The 7,391-nt window shown below is 33.4% G+C and overlaps 1 pseudogene; it reads right to left on the bottom strand.

The window, feature by feature from the left end:
* Nucleotides 1-613: 613 nt before the first annotated feature.
* Nucleotides 614-6,005, bottom strand: LOC102604495 (cyclic nucleotide-gated ion channel 1-like; annotated as a pseudogene).
* Nucleotides 6,006-7,391: the final 1,386 nt, after the last annotated feature.

Genomic DNA, 7,391 nt, shown 5'->3' with positions numbered 1-7,391 from the left:
TTTTGTCAATGTGAAATATTTTATCCAAGTGGAATGCCATGTGACAAGGTTCCACTGAGGTGTGTTTTTCAAACTAATTAGTGATAGTTTAAACATGAGATTCACATTTCAATAATTTACTTATGAAACTAAAAAAATGGAACAATATAACTATATTTTTTACTCTTTAACTCAATACTGTTATTTTATATTTTCACTTTCTTAGGAAAAAAATATCATTTGAATATCCAATTCATATATGAAGTGATCATTTCTTTATGAAATTTATTATTTAAACATATAGTATTTCGTATATGCTACTGTCAATATTATATTTCTTTGAGCTTTAAATTAAGGAGGACTTTTGAATTTTGAGGTAATTCTTCCTCCTCTAATTTTAGTAAATCAATACGATTGTGTGAAAGGCAGATGTATTATTGAAAATGTCCTACATTATACAACAAACAATATATTACCATACCATACAATACAATACATTACAATAATAAAGATATATTTCGAGAGAATCAGAAATTAAAAGATTATCCAAAAAGAATGTAAAGGGTGATCTTTTATCATGTTCAATTAAGACCATCATTCTGTCATTGTAACTTTTGGTTTATTTCCAAAAATAGTCAGAACTCAATAAAAACTTTAATAGAAACAGAACAGTTTGTTTCTATGTACAAGAATCCTAATGAATCAAGATATAGCATATGTGCTACTCAAAAGATTTGTTTTATAAAATATAAAGTAAATGTAACTCCACCAATATGAACATATTCCAACATTTCTAGTTCATGAGTCATTTTTTCTCACTAAAATCTGGTTCAGCTGGTTTATGAAGCAGTAAAGGTAATGTGGGAGATGATTTGGTACCAGTTGTGTTGTTGCGTCGCAAGGTGCATAGTACATTAGCTGCAAACCTTGATGCATATATGGTAGCTCCAAGACTTGATGCATTTGTGCTCGCTTTAGCTAATGCAACCTGCAGTTTATCTTCTTCCTCTCTTAAGGATTTCTTGAGTTTTTTCCTGAAGTGTCGACGCCATGCTACTTGTATAAAGCATGCAGCCCATGTCCTCCATTGTTGTGAGTAGTACCTGATATAGCCAAGTACATCATGAGTTTTAATTTTTTTTTTCGAGTGGTGCCACGTAGATATTATTTAAATACCTTCTTGAAATGACAATCTACTTGTCCTTCCGGGTTTAGACTAAGCATTTTCCGATGTTTTTTACTATTTTCTGTGATATGTAAGCATAGTTGAGAAAGGTGTGTTTTTTACTTTGTTAGCAACTAGAAAAGAGACCATGAAATTGATACCAATTTGTTGTCTGAAGCAAAGTGAAGCTTGTTATGAAATGGAACAAGGCCTTAAAAAAACTTACTTGAAAGTATGCTGAAGTTGCTTACTATGCAGACGTCTAAATTGCGATGCGACAAACTTGAGGTCATCGGCAGTGAGGGCAAAAGCTTCTATATCAGTTACAGCCTTCACTGTTCTAGTTGAAAGTGGAAGACTACTGGAGGAAGTATGAGGGTCTAAAGCCCATGTCAAAAGCTCATTTCCACAGAAGTCACCAGCCTTGAGATGAACAGAGTTGAAAAAACCAGTCCTTCCACCATTTGTGGTCATAGTTAACAGTGTACCTCTCATTAGAAAGTGCATTTCTTCTACTGGATCGCCTTCTCGGATTATGAAGCTCTTATCTGTGAAGAGTGCTGGTTTCAGTCTGTCACACAATGCGTCCAGTAATTGTTTGTCCATTTTCTCAAATATGGGAACCTGCATAATATACCAAATCAATGCAAGATTTAGTGCTTGTTTGGAGGCATCATCATAAATGATTAAAGTGTGTCGTTCACAAAATATAATTACTCCAACAGAGCTGCTCTGGTATAAGGAGAAATTAAGGATTATCAACACACCGTCTAAGAAAAAGTAGGAAGTGGTACAACTTCCCTTCTTATGTCTTAACCACGAGAGACTTGTTCCAGTTCTGTGGAAGAGATACTACTTCACCAAGGAAGTAGCGCCTGACCAGGCTGTGGAAACAGCCTCTTACAGAATTGCAGGGTAAGGCTGTGTACAATAGACCCTTGTATTCCGGCCCTTCCATGGACCCTGCATAGCCGGAGCTTTGGTGCATTGGACATCCCTTTGTTGCAAGAGTTGATGTGGTTCCCTTCTAGTAATTTGGGCTTGATGTATAGTTGATTGATTGATTGAAAATTAATAATGTGGTTTGATAAGGCTTCATTCAGATTTAATACTCCATCTATTCTTGAAAAGAATGACACATTTCTATATTTCAGAATTCTTTTGCTATAAACTTTCCATTTTACCTTAATGACATGTTCAGAGCCAAAAAAATGTGATGACATAATTAGGACTAGTCCATGTTTAGTCAAACGTCATCATAAAAATGAAAGGGAGCAACATTCTTTGATTGCTCAAGGTTCATATTTCTTTACTAGATAAAACACCACATTGACACAAAACATGATGAAGTTGGATAGGGATAGTTATAAATGTGATAAGTACTTACTTTTTTGAGAAAAGACCAACAGAGATGTCGCTTTAAATCTCTCCTCAAGTCTCTAGGAAGATTTTGAATGAGTGAATCTTCCTCAACTCCCTTAGTTTCTTGCCATTTGTACTGTTCATGTCTTCTTATTCGCTCTCTCAGATTGTCAGGAAGCATGCGATGAGACATCCACAGTTCGATATCCCGCCTTCTCGTTCTCATCTCTTCTACTCTAACCAGATTAGATTGCATAAATTTCTGTTTCAAAAAAAAAAAAAAACACGAAATTACTGGAACTTCATTCTAAAGAGTTCCATCTTTAAGTGTTTTTGTGATAGGTTAAACTTAAAGAGGAAAATAATGGAACTCAATGCCTATCAATGCTAAAATTTTCTCTCTTAACCTATATTGCCCGGACTATCCAAATTAGGTGCAGCAGTACCCTCCTAAAATGCACTGCTTTTGAAGGATCTGACATTTTTGCAGAGTCCGAGCAACATTTTAGAACATTGTTTGATAAAAGGGTGAGTGTGCTAACCTGCATATTGCCAATAATCAAGGAAAACAAGATAAGCCCAATAACTGAGATGAAGATGGCAAAGATAATATCTCCATCAAAGGTGCTTGTCTTAAGGTTTTGGCCAAGAGAACTGAAACATGTAAGAAGAAATAGTTATAGAATTATGGAAGTTACTCGACAGAGTAACTTAAGCCATCTCAAGGCACATCACGACCTATAGTTGGCTAGATTCCGTTACTTCAATGGAACTAATAGAATCCAAATGTAATGTATTATTACCATAAGAAAAGTGAACACACCTTAAGTTTCTCAGGCCCCACCAAAAGCAATACAAGAGTTTGGTCCGGAATTTTCTTTTCTCAACAACCTGAAACTGAAGAGCATCGAGTGCGATTCCAAAATCAAATTCATTTGGATCTTTTATATCTTCTTGTTGCATGAGAGGGCAAGAAGAGTTCAGTAAAAAAGCATTTCCATTCATTTTTCCTCCACAATATAAGTAGTCTGACGAACAGTTGGGGATCTTGTCACACGCATTGCGCCAGCATGTATCTTGGCGTTCTATTGAGAACAAATACCAAAAGGCTCCAATTCCCTGAGATCACACATTTAATTTGCACCTATTTAAGCAGATTTTTGTTCAAGAATGAAATGTCCATATCCCTAACTAGATAATGGTCAAAGACACATCTGACTTATCGCTTTTTTTCCGGGAGTTTCACACCCCAACTATCAGTTGATCCCTTTTCCTACCTAAGCTATCATCATCTACTCAACTAAGGGTGTGTAACTCGCGAAAAAGTAGTAGTTTTGGTGTGTGTTTTTATCATTATCTCTATCTTTTATGTAATGTTGATTCATCTATTTGTTGAAAGGGAACTTACATTACTGTACAACATGTAGAGGAAAAGGTTGAAAACAGCTCCACCCAATGCACTTTCATTAAAGAAGCCTGTAGTCCTTTCTATTTCTTTGGACAATGGATAAATTCTAAAAAATCTTGGAACACATTGAGCAAAAATTACAATCTTCAACATTTCTTTCGTCGCCAGAGCAATGGGGCCATTCACGTTGGGAGCGATAATCCATATCACAATCTGCACCAAAACTACTCTCTTAAGAGAATGCTAAAAAACACAAGCTTTTGAGGACACGAACCTGTGGGAGTGGAAGGACTGCTACAACGTCAACGATGAAATACGATAACAAATATCGCTTGGCTATAGCAGAGGAATCTTCAATCAACTCACCCCTTCCATAAACTCGAGAAGAAGGAGCAATGAAGCCAGTACGAAATTTCAAGATAATGTGAAAGATATAGAAAAGATCAGTGACAGAACGCAGAACGCAAGCAGTGATCTTTAACGTCTTGTCCAAATCTAGGCACTTATTGTTGTTATCAATAACAGGAATGTAGAAGAACAACGGATCAAGTGACACCGCAAATACACAAGCCAATATAAATACTTTGTTCCATTTCTGAAGAAATTGATCCTGAGGATCAAGAACTCTCTTGTTTGATGCAACAGATTGATCTTTTGTTACACGATGGACGTGAACTGGTTTTCTCCTGCTACTTATTCTTTCAGAACCCCTCTCAATCCTTCTTTTAACGCTTCTCATCAACGAGCTAGCTGATGGTTTTCTGACATGAAATGGCCTATTAGTCGACGAACTTTTATGGTCAATGCTGAAGGATGATTGTTCCGACTTCCGGTCCTCAAACCTAAGTATATGTAAAACCATCAAAAGGATTCATGCAAATCTAAACTTACAAGAAATATCAAGTTAGAGTCTAAGATTCTTTCTGTTCTTCAATTCCTGTTGAGGTCCTATCTTGTTTTTTCATTGATTAATTTACTATTTCGAGTTAATAATATATAAACATGTCATCTAACTTGGCTTCAGCTTGCATCTGTTCCTTCCAACTTTGAATGTGTACAAGTAGGTATTTAAACTTGTATAAAATTGAACAACTAGATATTGAATATCATGTGAAAGTCTAGTACAGAATTTGAAGTTGTAATTACAGTTCAAGTACCCCAACTTGTTCGGGACTGAGGCATAGTATTAGTTGTTGTAATTATGGTTCAAGTACTAGAAAAATGAGAAATTATTGAAGATAATGTTTTATCCAGGGATTCTTAAACTTGTTATTTTCCAAAAAATCAAGAGAACTTTGTGCTTCATCCAACATGAACTTCTGATATTAGAACATATAGCAGTTTCAAGTGTTGGGATCGAAATAACCAGATGTCAGTCGGAGTAAATCTTGAAAAACGATAAACAAGACAATACAGAGTTATTATATGTATTAACATGGTTTGGAAAATTGACCTACATATGATCAATTCACAAGTAAAAAAGAAAGAATAGTTTTCCATGATATGATATGATATGAAATGAGAAGGAAAAATCCTCAATTTACAAAAATGCAAAACCTTTTATTCCAAGTAAAGGATTGGCCAAATATGAAAGGGATACCACTTATGACAAGTGTTTTGCCCTTCCTTCAACAAAAAATGAATCCAAATATGGTAAGAAAATCACCATAAATACAATTTCTATCTCAATTTATGTGATGTAGTTTGACTTGACACAGATTCAAGAACGAAAGACTTTTGAAACTTGTGGCCTAAAATAAGTCATATATATTTAAGTTTGTATGACTAAAAATCATTTCAAAAGTTACTAAATATAGAAATGCGCGATTCTTTTTTGGACTAATTAATTAAAAAGGAAAATGAGTCATATAAATTGAGACAGAGAAAGTACCTAACATCAAGAACTGATATAAAAGGAACTCAAACCAAAACTACGGAAAAAGTATAATTAATAAAAATCAACAATAACTAACAAAGAGAAGTTTGAACTTTGAGAAAATTAACTTAAGCAGAGAGAAACTTACATGGTCAAATGAACATAATTTGCAGCTAAATTACATGGGAATTGAATAATGTAGTGAAGTTTAGGACAAGTAGTATGTATATATGTGTGTCCAATTTTTTCTGTTAAAGAAAGTTCCTAGATACTGCTATGAAAAGGCAGCCCATTGGTTTAGATACAAGTCACAAGTCACAAGTCAACACATAACTCTAAGGAGGTGAGTGTTATATAGCGAAACTTGAAAAGAGGTCTCTGAAATTATCCTTTTATATAATTAGAGGTTTCGGGATTTTAAATAAGGAGTCGCATTTGCATTTTTTCATGCACTCCTAACTCTTTAATGTTACAAGTTAAACCATTTTATTTCACGTGATAACTTAACGAGAATTGAGAAAAAACTTCATTAAATTCATTTATCTTATTCTACACTTTATTAAAATCATCAACTTTTCCCATTATCAGATGTACTTTGACTTGCTGACTTTCTTTTCAAAATAGTCGTCTAAGGTATATATATATTGTTTAACAATTCATTTATGTTATTCTATATTCCTATAATATTCACTTTTTTGTGGAAAAAAGGATCATTTGAATATTCAATTCAAATATGACGTGATCATTTTTTTTATGAACTTTATTGTTTAAATATTGTGGGCTACTATCAATATTATATTTCTTTTGGGCTACTTCAGTGTTTTGTGGGCTACTATCAACAGAAAATTGTATGACATAGCAAATTATTAATTCAAATTAAATGTTATAACTATAGATTCTTTTATTTGTAATTCGCAGTAAATATTCCATGCTTTTTGCCATTCCATTTGTATACCGAAATATACAAATAGACTGAAATATACAAATGCAGGACCCATTTGTATACCGAAATATACAGATGCAGGATCCATTTGTATACCGAAATATACAAATAGACCGTAATATACAAATGCAGGACCTATTTGTATACCGAAATATACAAATGCATGACCCATTTGTATACCCAAATATACAAATGCAGGACCCATTTGTATACTGAAATATACAAATAGACCCAAATACATATTTTTTATGCATATGTATACCGAAATATATCGATTAATAGCCATAACAAACATAATGTTTGCTATGGAGCACAATTATACAAACTATAGCTATAACATACAAATATGATTTTTATGTTTGCTAAACCTAAAATTTACTCTACTATCAATACTATATTTCTTTGGGCTTTAAAACTAAGGAGGATTATTGACTTTGGGAAAAGAACACTTGTACCCAAAAAGAAAAACTATTTACAAGTGGCTATTATTTTACTTTCATACCTTCTATGTTAACTACTAATTAATGCATGTTGCTTAATACCATATATATATATATATATTTTGATGGTTTCAAAAGGGAGAAACAACGATTTAGTGAAAACACTATTTAGTTATTCCTTAATACCATAAGAATGTATATATATATATATATATATA

Source organism: Solanum tuberosum, unplaced genomic scaffold (genome assembly GCF_000226075.1).
Source record: "Solanum tuberosum cultivar DM 1-3 516 R44 unplaced genomic scaffold, SolTub_3.0 scf00069, whole genome shotgun sequence".
In the NCBI taxonomy this organism is placed as follows: domain Eukaryota; kingdom Viridiplantae; phylum Streptophyta; class Magnoliopsida; order Solanales; family Solanaceae; genus Solanum; species Solanum tuberosum.
This window is presented reverse-complemented; position numbering and strand designations above follow the sequence as displayed.